Source organism: Erinaceus europaeus, chromosome 3 (genome assembly GCF_950295315.1).
Source record: "Erinaceus europaeus chromosome 3, mEriEur2.1, whole genome shotgun sequence".
Classification (NCBI taxonomy): Eukaryota; Metazoa; Chordata; class Mammalia; order Eulipotyphla; family Erinaceidae; genus Erinaceus; species Erinaceus europaeus.
In genome coordinates, this window is record NC_080164.1 from 50,060,299 (window position 1) to 50,072,695 (window position 12,397).

Below are 12,397 nucleotides of genomic sequence, written 5' to 3' on the forward strand. Positions count from 1 at the left end.
TACAGAAAGACCTACTTTTGTTCCTTCTAGATACTGTTGACTGCTCTTTCTGAAGTCAAAATCATCCTGTATCACAACCACACCATTTACCTATAGTGTAAAGATTCAAAGGCAAAACTAAACTGCTCTGCAAAGTAGACCTGAAGGTGAAGGCTAAGGTCTGTTTGAAGTGATACTTGGGAATTATGTGGAGTTGTCCCCCTCTTAACATATGGCTTTTGTCAGTGTTTCCTTTTTATAAATAAAATTTTAAAAATAATAAAATAAAAAATAAAGTGGTATTGCTATGGCAAATCCACAATCACATCTAAAATATAAAGGCATAGAATTTTCTTTAGTTCAGTCAGCACTTCAGATGAATTGTTCGTGTGGCTCCTAAAAAGCATAGTGATTTTTAAGGGGGGGAAATAAAATGACTGCTGATAACTGTATTTGTTGATTTGTTCAAAAGGAGGGGGGGTTATTACTAATAATTGTGTGTTCACTTCATATCGCCTTCTCCATATGATGAAAGAACCATTTATACATATACATTTACTGCTCATGTGACCTTGAAAGCCAAGAAACTTGGACAAAAACTGAAAGAGCACATGGAACAAAACTAAAGAAATGCCTCTAAGAAAGTTTGGTACAAGGACACAAGAAATTGGCGGGAGTCGGGTGGTAGCGCAGTGGGTTAAGCACAAGTGGCACAAAGTGCAAGGACCAGCATAAGGATTCCGGTTGGAGCTCCCCACCTTCAGGGGCATCGCTTCACAAGCAGTGAAGCAGGTCTGCAGGTGTCTTTCTTTCCCCCTCTCTGTCTCCCCTCCTCTCTTCATTTCTCTCTGCCCTATCCAACAACAACAATAATAACTACAAAGATAAAACAACAAGGGCAACAAAAGAGAATAAATAAATCTTTTGGGGAAAAAAATTCTCTGGGGGCCAGGTGGTAGCACACGTGGTATAAAGTGCAAAGACCAGCATAAGGATCCCAGTTTGAGTCCCCAGCTCCCCACTTGCAGGTGGGGGGGGTGCTTCACAAGCTGTGAATCAGGTCTGCTGTTGTCTACCTTTCTCCCCCCCCCTCTGTCTTCCCCTCCTCTCTCGATTTCTCACTCTCCTATCCAACAACAAAGACATCAACAACAACAGCAACAATAATAACTACAACAAAAAAAGGAAAAATAAATAAATTTCTTTATAGTTTTCCTTGCACATAACCCTCTTCCCTCTTACCCTCCCTTCCCACCCATCCCTTGGAGAAAGAGAGAGACTGAAGCTTCCTTCAGTGTGGTGGTAACTGGGATGGAACCTGGCCTGCACACAAATAAAAGCAGCACACTATACAAGTGAAGTATTGATAGTTTACCAACTCTCACCTTGCTTTATTTACATTGTCAGTCTAAAACATTATGCGACCAAAACCGTATTTTACTTATTGTATCTGATGTGATTTTTCAAATGCCAACTTCCTACATGGCACTTTTTATAGTTCTGAATTCAGTCTTAGCCAAGACAGTTTGTACCACACCACCCACTCCAAACAACACACTGTCAGTTTATTCTTGGATGGCTTTTGAATTCTAACAGAGTTTTCACAAACATTTGGACTGAATTTCTTTTCTTAGGTAAGAATAAACTAACAATAAAGAGGCAGAGCACTAAATAAAGGTAAACATGTTGATTTTTTAAAACTTTCTCTTTTTTTAATTTATTTTTTTAATATTTATTTTATTTATTTATTCCCTTTTGTTGCCCTTGTTGTTTTATGTTGTAGTTATTATTGTTGTTGTCGTTGTTGGATAGGACAGAGAGAAATGGAGAGAGGAGGGGAAGACAGAGAGGAGGAGAGAAAGACAGACACCTGCAGACCTGCTTCACCGCCTGTGAAGCAACTCCCCTGCAGGTGGGGAGCCAGGGTTTGAACCGGGATCCTTATGCCGGTCCTTGTGCTTTGCGCCACCTGCGCTTAACCCGCTGCGCTACAGCCCGACTCCCACATGTTGATTTTTTTAAAATGCAATGCATTAGGAACATGAAGTTAAAATAGTTACAATCATTCTCAATGTTTATAATCATGTTTATATTCCAGACTCAAGAGTCTCACAAGATGCAAAGAAAAATATCTTCAAGGAATGGAACCAAGAGTTCTTTTGAAGATAGTATGGCAAAGAGGATGGAAAAAACAGAAGGATGAACAAAGAAATAAGATATGGTTAGTTCTTCCACTCCTTATCAACAAAGGTTTGTTCATGAGGCAAAAATTGCTGTTCTACCCTTCTACTGTGAAAGATCACAACCTGTGAAATTGATACATAAACTTGTGTTTTACTATCTTAAACTTTGCTGCCATTGATTTCTGGACATATAGCTAGTATTTTTTTATGAACTATAACTTGAATTTGGATAACCTCTTGTGCATGCTAAGCTACAGAGGTTGCTCTACCCTGACCTGATTATTTTTCAGAAAAATAAGCATCATGAGTAGTTAAAAGTGAAATGTCCTGTGGCCCAGAGTAAAACACAGTGTGCCGGCATTCATAGTCGCCAATTAATACCTGACGTAATGATGGTGCTATGTTGTGCACATACATTTTCATTTTGAAAATACCCTTGGTGTGTGCAATCACTTAATTTACATTTTCAAAAGGTCACTTGTGGTACTAGCTGAAACGGATTGTAGATTTTACTTATTTTGAAATAAGTTAATTTGCCCAGCCAGCAAGATGCACCTTTTCAACCACTAGGACAACATAAATCTGATTCATCTACAGTATCACAATGAAGAAATAGAAGTATTTTGCTAAGCACTTAGGGGATACTGAAGTGTCTTCAGTAGTTTAATTTAGTGCATGAGAATAATATCTTAGTGAGATGTGTTTATTTATAGTTTTTTTATTATTTTGTAGAATGGATACAGAGACATTATAGGAGTTCAAAATGACTTTTGATGATCTAACATGCAGTGATTAAATAAGGTTAATCCTCATTTTATATGCTAATGGGATATTTATAATCTCTACAGCATATCCAATTTAATGATTTTATTCTCTATTGTTCTGCAACTATTTCTTGTTAGTGAAAGAGAATACCCTTACATTCACCACAGATGCTAGTTTAATTGGGCTTGAGTGCATTGTGTATAATTAGTCCACTTCTCTAATATTTCATTTATAATTACACAGTGAACAGTGCATTTGAATTTTATAAAATTTGAGTGTTCACAAGAAAGACTTCATACACACACACACACACACACACACACACAATCATTCTGTTACCAAGCTTTTCCCAAGCACTACTAAGAACCTAATGAAAATGTGACTCAGGCTAGTCTGAGTTCCTTGAATGGTGAATGGATGTTCAGTGATTCTGAGGCTGAATGCAAAATAATGTTTTCTTTCAGCTCCACTCATCCTATCCAGTGGTATAGTTAAACTGTATGTCCAACTGTCTATGGATTAGCAGGTTAAAAGTCTGCAGAAACAATTATTCCAAAGTCCTCAGAAAATGTCAACTTTCAAGATGATATTTTTAGGAGTAGAACTGTTTGGTTTAGGATTAGAGTATTTTTCTCCTCCAGCATGTAGAAATCTTTTAGGCACAATTATTTTATGCAGTAATTTATGAATTTTTACCATGGAAGTCAAATTTTAAGATTTTTTTTAAGGAATGTGACCAAGTAGGGAGATTACCTGATTTAAGATTCTGAGTGTTCCTTCACTAATTGAAGAAAGTTAATGGGGCTTCTGAGTATGTGTTAACTATCCAACTTAGTTCAAATAAGATTATTATTTTTCACACTAGCAGTGTGTGTGTGTGTGTGTGTGTGTGTGTGTGTGTGTGTGTGTGTGTGTGTGTGTTGGTGTCACTGAGACTTTACTGTTCCAGGTAGACTTTTTCAGAGAGAAAGAAAAGGAAAATAAAAGCTACCACAGCACGAAAGCTTTCACTGTTATTGTAGAGGCCAAGCTGGAATTTGGGTTGTGTGCATGACAAAAAAGGCATACTCTCTAGGTAAACAAGAAGGATGGTTTACTAAATAAATTTATTTATTTATGTGTATATTTGTTTGTTTGGATTTTAGATAAAGACAAGCAGGGAAGCAGAGGGAAAAAGTGAAAGAGACCCCCAACAAAACTTCCTTCAGTGCTGTGAGAGTCAAACTCAAACCTGTTTCACACATATAGCAAACAGTACACTATCCAAATGAACTATTTTGCCAGCCCTTTCTGCATAAAGTAAAAAAAATAAGAAATAGGGTAGGCACAATAGTTCCCTTGGCTAGTTCACTGTTTTGCCATGTTATTGACCTAGATTTGAAGCCAGCCCACATGACACTGAAGGAAGTTTTGGTGCTGTGATTTCTCTCTCAGTCTATCTCTCTGCCACTATCTCTATATTAAAAGGTCAGCCTGGAGTGCTAAAGCCCCAAATATGATAGATAGGTAAATAAATAAGTTAATAAATACATAAATAATAAACTTTAAGAGTAAAAGAAAAATGGATTGTGGAGCTTTAGGAAAGTTTTTCCAAGGACTATAGGAAACTTTCCTTTTCAGTGCTATCCAACTTGGGGGAATTATCCAAGGTTAACAATATGTGCATATGGTTCTTTCAATGTGTCTGTTTTCTAATATTTATTTTACTTGTTGACAGACATAAATCAAGAAGGAAGGGGGGAAAAAGAGAGGAAGAGAAGTGGAGAGATAACCTGTAGCACTGCCTCATTCCTCATGAAGCTTTCATCTTATAGGTGGGGACTGGGGGCTTGAAGCTGTATTATGATTGTGATGCATGCTCTGCTGAGTGTGCCACCACCTGGACCCTTAATGTATTCTTTAAATTCCTAAATGATCATTCTGTAAGAACTTTGAATGGTTGAATGATAACAACATGCTTGTTCCACATCTACCATAAAGAATGACAATTGCCAACCTAACTATAGAAGCCAAATAGAATGAATGAACACTAGACAGTTCAGTAAAGAAATTTAAGTGGGATGGGGCTGATAACATAATGGCTATGCAAAGAGAATTTAAGTTAGAGAACTAATTGCAAAGATATTGGGAGGAGAAAAGTCATTCCCAAGCGTTTGGGAATACCAAGAAGCTGCTATTCTTAGACTGAAGAACGAAGGTATGGGGGCAGATTCTGGGACCTCAGAGATGATAACAATTGCCAGAACCACCTCCTGTGAATATTTGAGTGAGATCTTAGAATTCCAGCCTCTCCTCTCTGCTCAGTTTCTATCTGCAGACATTGGTGGAAGTCAGATTGCAAAGTATCTTCCAGAATTATATCCCTTGAGTATGAAAGAGTCAAGGGAAGTAAGGAAATATCTAAGAGCAAACAGACAAATGACTAAACAGAACTCCTCTCATCAGCCTTAACATTTTTGTGTGATAACATTCCAAACAAGTCCCTATTTGATTACAGCATGAAGAAACTGACAATTATTTTGAATTCAAAGTACTTATGTATTCTACCTAGGAGTAGCAGGTGGGAGAACAGATATCATATTAAGAATGTGCATTGAAGTTAACTCTGTATATTTTAACTGGTGAATAGCAAAGAGATACAAGTGCTTAAGAGACGGTGGAGGGACTGTATGATGGTGCACCCAACTGAGTACTATGCTCAAGGAGCCAGGTTCAAGCCCCCTGCCCCTACCTACAGGAGTGAAGCTTCACTAGTTGTGATGCACTGCTGCAGCTGTCTTTCTTTTCCTCTCTATTTCCCTCTCTAATTTAAATTTCTCTCTACCCTACCAAATAAAGACAAACATAAATAAATACCTTAAATATTTTTAATATTTATTTATTTATTCCCTTTTTTTGCCCTTGTTGTTTTATTATTGTTGTAATTACTGTTCTTGTTATTGATGACGTTGTTATTGGATAGGACAGAGAGAAATGGAGAGAGGAGGGGAAGACAGAGGGGGAGAGAAAGACAGACACCTGCAGACCTGCTTCACCACTTGTGAAGCGACTCCCCTGCAGGTGGGGAGCCGGGGGTTCGAACCTGGATCCTTATTCAGGTCCTTCCACTTTGCGCCACATGCGCTTAACCCACTGCGCTACCGCCCAATGCCCACCTTAAATATTTTAAAGAGAGAAGGAAGGTAGGAAAAGACCTTAGTTATGAGTCAGAGTGTTTTTGCAGACACTTATCACAGGGAGAGATTGTATCCATATGTCAACAAGGATATTGCAGTTCATTAATCCCACTTAGTAAAGAATGAAACAAAGGGGCCAGGTGGTTGGTGCACCAAGTTGAGCGCAAATGTTACAATGCACAAGAACCCAGGTTCTTGTTCCCGATGCCCACCTGCAGGGGAAAAGCTTCATAAGTGGTGAAGCAGTGCTGCATGTGTCTCTCTATCTCTTCCTTTCTATCCCACCCTTCCCTCTCAATTTCTGGCTGTGTCTATCCAATAAATCAATAAAGATAATAATAAAAATAAGTTTTTAAAAAAGAATGAAACAAAGGGAGGAGGTTGGCTGTGCACCTGGTTAAGCACACTTTAACATGTGCAAGCATCTGGTTCCAAGCTCCTACTCTCCACCTGCAGGGGAAAGCTTCATGAGTGGTGAAGCAGTGCTGCAGGTGTTTCTCTGTGTCTCCCACTCTACCCCCCTTACCTCTCAATTTTTCTCTGTCCTATCAAATCAAATAAATAAAGTTAAAAAATAAATAAGAAAGAGAGAAAGTTGTAGTGATACAGGGTACCTACTCAATGGAATATTGTCTCTCATAACATATTTAGGAACTCAGAAGGGGAAAGGGAACATTACTAAGATAAGGTTGGAGATCTCAGTCTATATGGTAGAACAAGACACTAGTTTGATTGAAGGTGAAATGTCCTAATAGCTATCATGGAAAAATGTAGAATTACACCATTATGACAACAACAGCAAAAAAAAAAAAATCCTGGCTAAAGGTTTGTCGATTTTGTTTACTCTTTCGAAGAACCAACATTTACTTTCATTGATCTTTTGTATGGTTTTCCTATTCTCAATGTTATTTATTTCTGCCCTAACTTTAGTAATTTCTGTCCTTCTGGTTGCTTTAGGATTCCTTTGTTGTTCTTCTAGGTCTTTGAGATGTGCAATCAGGCTGTTTATTTGTGTCTTTTCTTGTTTCTTAATGTGTGCTTGTATAGCTATGAACTTCCCTCTTAGGACTGCTTTAGCTGTGTCCCAAATATTTTGATAGCTTGTGTCTTCATTTTCATTGAACTCTCAAAACATTTTGATTTCTTCCTTGATTTCCTCTTTGACCCAGAAGTTGTTAAGAAGTGTACTGTTGAGCTTCCACAAAACAAAAAAGGGAGAAGACCCAAATAAATCGGATAGTAAATGAAACAGGAGAAATCACAACAGACACTGCAGAAATTCAACATATCATGTGAGGCTTCTATGAACAACTATATGCCACCAAGCTAGAGAACCTGGAAGAAATGAATGATTTCCTAGATACCTACCAACTTCCAAAACTAAGTAAAGAGGAAGTGGATAACATGAACAGGCCCATCACAGCTAATGAAATTGAAACAGTTATCAAAAATCTTCCCAAAAATAAAAGTCCTGGACCAGATGGTTTTACAAATGAATTCTACAAAACTTTCAAAGAAGAACTAATACCTCTACTTTTAAAAGTCTTCCAGAAGATTGAAGACACTGGAATACTCCCTCCCAGCTTCTATGAAGCCAACATCACCCTGATACCAAAAGCAGACAGGGACACAACCAAAAAAGAAAACTACAGACCAATATCTCTGATGAACATAGATGCGAAAATATTGAACAAAATTCTAGCCAACCAGTTACAGCAGTATATCAAAAAGATTGTTCATCATGACCAAGTGGGGTTTATCCCAGGCATGCAAGGTTGGTTTAATATACGTAAGTCAATCAATGTGATCCACCACATGAACAAAAGCAAGACCAAAAACTACATGGTCATATCAATAGTTGCAGAGAAAGCCTTTGACAAAATACAACATCCCTTTATGATCAAAACACTACAAAAAATAGGAATAGATGGAAAATTCCTGAAGATAGTGGAGTCTATATATAGCAAACCTACAGCCAACATCATACTCAATGGTGAAAAACTGGAAGCATTTCCCCTCAGATCAGGTACTAGACAGGGCTGCCCACTATCACCATTACTATTCAACATAGTGTTGGAAGTTCTTGCCATAGCAATCAGGCAGGAGCAAGGAATTAAAGGCATACAGATTGGAAGAGAAGAAGTCAAACTCTCCTTATTTGCAGATGACATGATAGTATACATGGAAAAACCTAAGGAATCCAGCAAGAAGGTTTTGGAAATCATCAGGCAATACAGTAATGTGTCAGGCTATCAAATTAACATTCAAAAGTCAGTGGCATTCCTCTATGCAAACACTAAGTTAGAAGAAATTGAAATCCAGAAATCAGTTCCTTTTTCTATAGCAACAAAAACTATAAAATATCTAGAAATAAACCTAACCAAAGAAGTGAAAGACTTGTATACTGAAAATTATGAGTCACTACTCAAAGAAATTGAAAAAGACACAAAGAAGTGGAAAGATATTCCATGTTCATGGGTTGGAAGAATTAACATCATCAAAATGAATATATTACCCAGAGCCATCTACAAATTTAATGCTATCCCCATCAAGATCCCAAGCACATTTTTTAGGAGAATAGAAAAAATGCTACAAATGTTTATCTGGAACCAGAAAAGACCTAGAATTGCCAAAACGATCTTGAGAAAAAAGAACAGAACCGGAGGCATCACACTGCCAGATCTCAAACTGTATTATAGGGCCATTGTCATCAAAACTGCTTGGTACTGGAACATGAACAGACACACTGACCAGTGGAATAGAATTGAGAGCCCAGAAATGAGGCCCCACACGTATGGACATCTAATCTTTGACAAAGGGGCCCAGACTATTATATGGGGGAAGCAGAGTCTCTTCAACAAATGGTGTTGGAAACAATGGGTTGAAACATGCAGAAGAATGAAACTGAATCACTGTATTTCACCAAATACAAAAGCAAATTCCAAGTGGATCAAGGACTTGGATGTTAGACCAGAAACTATCAGATACTTAGAGGAAAATATTGGCAGAACTTTTTTCCGCATAAATTTTAAAGACATTTTCAATGAAACGAATCCAATTACAAGGAAGACTAAGGCAAGTATAAACCTATGGGACTACATCAAATTAAAAAGCTTCTTCACAGCAAAAGAAACCACTACCCAAATCAAGAGACCCCTCACAGAATGGGAGAAGATCTTTACATGCCATACATCAGATAAGAGTTTAATAACCAACATATATAAAGAGCTTGCCAGACTCAACAACAAGACAACAAATAACCCCATCCAAAAATGGGGGGAGGACTTGGACAGAATATTCACCACAGAAGAGATCCAAAAGGCCGAGAAACACATGAAAAAATGTTCCAAGTCTCTGATTGTCAGAGAAATGCAAATCAAGACAACAATGAGATATCACTTCACTCCTGTGAGAATGTCACACATCAGAAAAGGTAACAGCAGCAAATGCTGGAGAGGGTGTGGGGTCAAAGGAACCCTCCTGCACTGCTGGTGGGAATGTCAATTGGTCCAACCTCTGTGGAGAACAGTTTGGAGAACTCTCAGAAGGCTAGAAATGGACCTACCCTATGACCCTGCAATTTCCCTCCTGGGGATATATCCTAAGGAACCCAAAACAGCCATCCAAAAAGATCTGTGTACACATATGCTCTTGGCAGTACAATTTGTAATAGCCAAAACCTGGAAGCAACCCAGGTGTCCAACAACAGATGAGTGGCTGAGCAAGTTGTGGTATATATATACACAATGGAATACTACTCAGCTGTAAAAAATTGTGACTTCACCGTTTTCAGCCGATCTTGGATGGACCTTGAAAAAATCACGTTGAGTGAAATAAGTCAGAAACAGAAGGATGAATACGGGATGGTCTCACTCTCAGGCCGAAGTTGAAAAACAAGATTAGAAAAGAAAACACAAGTCGAACCTGAAATGGAATTGGAGTATTACACCAAAGTAAAAGACTCTGGGGTGGGTGGGTGGGTGGGGAGAATACAGGTCCATGAAAAATGATGAATGAAATAGTGGGGGTTGTATTGTTAAATGGGAATCTGGGGAATGTTATGCATGTAAAAAAAAAAAAAAGAAGTAGAAACGCAAAGCAGAAATTGACTGAGTTTGGAGTATGGCACCAAAGTAAGAAAGCAGAAGTACACTAGAGTTTGCAGTGAGTACCTCCCTAATACTTCCTCTCCACTTTTCCAAGCTTTGGGTCCATGATTGCTCAACAATTTGTTTGGCTTTGTATGTTAACTCTCTTTTCAGTCACCAGGTTCCAGGTGTCATCAGGATGCCGGCCAGACTTCCCTGGATTGAAGACCCCACCAATGTGTCCTGGAGCTCAGCTTCCCCAGAGACCCACCCTACTAGGGAAAGAGAGAGGCAGACTGGGAGTATGGACCGACCAGTCAACGCCCATGTTCAGCGGGGAAGCAATTACAGAAGCCAGACCTTCTACCTTCTGCAACCCACAATGATGCTGGGTCCATGCTCCCAGAGGGATAGAGAATGGGAAAGCTATCGGGGGAGGGGGTGGGATATGGAGATTGGGCGGTGGGAATTGTGTGGGGTTGTACCCCTCCTACCCTATGGTTTTGTTAATTAATCCTTTCTTAAATAAAAAAGAAAAAAAATAATAAAAAAAAAAAAGAAGAAGAAAGACAGTCCAAGTCATAGGGGTCCTCAAAAAAAAAAAAAATCCTGTAAAATCAATACTTCTTCAGTAAAGTGACATTGATATTGAAAAATAATAATAAAAAAAATTGAAAATGGATGCCACTTTCATCCCAGGCCTTTGAAATTGTTGTTAAGGGTACCATGTCAGTGTCTACCCTATTAACCTCGGCAACAGAGTGAGGCATAGACCAATCTTGATATCAAATAGTTGGCTTACAAAAATTGTATACAATGCAAATTTTGCATGAACAAAGTTTGTTCAAAGACACTTTGCTGCTCCCTGAATGAACAGCAATGAATCATTGATGTCATGCCAACTATTGCTGCCCTATAACTAGATCACCTACACTTTAAGTTTTTCTTCCTGGATATTAGCAAGTACCAACAGTGTTTTTTGTTTGGAGTAGTGTCACCTTGAAAGCTAAATACAAGTGTGCTTTGAATGCTTAATATCTTATCTCCTTCCTTGTCTGTTTCCAGCCATATCATTTGCCTGTTGAAATGTGAAATGTAGTTTTAAAAGAACTGTATTTGGTCCTACAAAGATTTCAGAAGTTGGCTTTTCCTCCTTTTGACCAGAATCCATATAACTTGGAAAGGGAAAGGCCAAGGGGAAATTATTGCTATTTCAGACAGCAGTATAAATTTTCTTCTATTTTTAACCTAGCTTTTAATTTAATAAGTTTTATGACCCTTATATTAAGTACATATGTTTTACAAGACATTGTGTCCCTTGAGTCACCCTGAATTTGCTCTACTGTATCAGAGTTAAATGAATGAATACTGTGTTTCTGATTTTTAGTTCACTCTGTATTTGATCCTTATAATACTCCTGGTAAACCAGCATAAAAACTGAGTGCAACAGTATAATTCAAAGACCATCTAGAGACTGGCATACTCTGGTAAACAAAATGAATGAATGTGTGTCTCTCTGTGAGATATTAAACTTAGTATTTCTCTCCCACGAGTGTTTTCAAATAATAAAGTATATACAATATAATAGGGATTGTTTCTGATCTTTAGAATTAGTCACAAAGTATGCAAGCTTGCTTTTATAGTTTATTCACTGGCCAATATAAAGGAATGTTACCTTCAAAGTAAAATTTCAAAATAAAAAAATAATTATCTCTTATTGGAAATTTTATTTTATTTTTATATTTATTTATTTTCCCTTTTGTTGCCCTTGTTTTTTCATTGTTGTTGTTATTGATGTTGTCGTTGTTAGGACAGAGAGAAATGGAGAGAGAAGGGGAAGACAGAAAGAGGGAGAGAAAGAGACACACCTGCAGACCTGCTTTACCACCTGTGAAGCGACTCCCCTGCAGGGGGGGAAGGGGAGGGGTGTGGGGGGTGCTCAAACCCGGATCCTTCCAAGGGTCCTTCAGCTTTGCACCACGTGCGCTTAACCCGCTGTGCTACCGCCCGACTCCCTTATAGGAAATTTTACAGCAACTTTCTTAAATAAGATGTTTCGTCACTTTGTGCTTATAGTTATTTCAAAATTAATTTTGTGCTATTTAAACATAAATTATTAATGGATCCTGAAAGGTTATTTGAATATTGATTCTGTGGTTATTTAAGAAGAAATTTAATGGGGCCAGGTGGTGGCGCATCTGGTTGA

The 12,397-nt window shown here is 38.1% G+C and overlaps 1 long non-coding RNA gene across 1 annotated transcript in view; it reads left to right on the forward strand.

Moving 5' to 3' along the window:
* The first annotated feature begins 1,455 nt into the window (after positions 1-1,455).
* LOC132537486 (uncharacterized) overlaps positions 1,456-12,397 on the forward strand; it is a 53,243-nt gene continuing 42,301 nt past the window's right edge. Inside the window, exons 1-2 of the long non-coding RNA XR_009548939.1 lie at positions 1,456-1,656; positions 2,078-2,200. This is a non-coding gene — a long non-coding RNA (uncharacterized LOC132537486). The remainder of the gene's footprint in view (positions 1,657-2,077; positions 2,201-12,397) is intronic.